Source organism: Xylocopa sonorina, unplaced genomic scaffold, assembly GCF_050948175.1.
Source record: "Xylocopa sonorina isolate GNS202 unplaced genomic scaffold, iyXylSono1_principal scaffold0085, whole genome shotgun sequence".
Lineage (NCBI taxonomy): Eukaryota > Metazoa > Arthropoda > Insecta > Hymenoptera > Apidae > Xylocopa > Xylocopa sonorina.
The window spans coordinates 1,228,869-1,230,029 of record NW_027490156.1 but is presented as its reverse complement, the minus strand read 5'-3'; positions in this window follow the sequence as shown (position 1 = coordinate 1,230,029).

Sequence of the window (1,161 nt, the reverse complement as noted above, 5' to 3'; positions counted from 1 at the left end):
TGATAAGATATAATATCCATTGCGAAGTGTCATGCATACCTCGTATTCGCTTCAATGGAATGTAAATGCGACTCTTCCAAGCTAGGAAATAGCGTTTGCAGATGTCTACGTATCGTAGCAAGAGAGTTCTAATGCTTCTTAAGACGAGATGTCGCATCTCACTTCTATGTTTCGAGATAAGATATAATATTCATTGCGAAGTGTCATGTATACATCGTATTCACTTCAAATGAATGTAAATGCGAAACTTCCATGCTAGCAAATAGCGTTTGCAGATGTCTACTTATCGTAGCAATAGAGTTCTAATGCTTCTTAAAACGCGATATCACATCTCACTTCTATGTTTCGAGATAAGATATAATATTCATTGTGGACTGTTATGTATACCACGTGTTCACTTCAAAAGAATGTAAATGCGACACTTCCGTGCTAGGAAATAGCCTTTGCAGATGTCTACGTATCGCAGCAATAGAGTTCTAATGCTACTTAAAACGAGATGTCGCATTTCATTTCTATGTTTCGTGATAAGATACAATATTCATTGTGGAGTGTTATGTATACCTCGTATTCACTTCAAAAGAATGTAAATGCGGCACTTCCATGCTAGGAAATAGCGTTTGCAGATGTCTACGTATCGTAGCAATAGAGTTCTAATGCTACTTAAAACGAGATGTCGCATTTCATTTCTATGTTTCGTGATAAGATATAATATTCATTGCGAAGTGTCATGTATACCTCGTATTCACTTCGAAAGGATGTAAATGCGACACTTCCTTGCTAGGAAATTGCGGTTGCAGATGTCTACATATTGTAGCAGCAGAGTTCTAATGCTTCTTAAAACGATATGTCGCATCTCACTTCTATGTTTCGATATAAGATATAATATTCATTGCGAAGTGTCATGTATACCTCGTATTCACTTCAAAAGAATGTAAATGCGAACCTTCCATGCTAGCAAATAGCGTTTGCAGATGTCTGCATATCGTAGCAATAGATTTCTAATGCTTCTTAAAACGAGAAGTCGTATTTCATTTCGATGTTTCGTAATAAGATATAATATTCATTGTGGAATTTTATGTATATCTCGTATTCACTTCAGAAGAATGTAAAAGCGGCACTTCCTTGCTAGGAAATGGCGTTTCCAGATGACAACGTATCGAA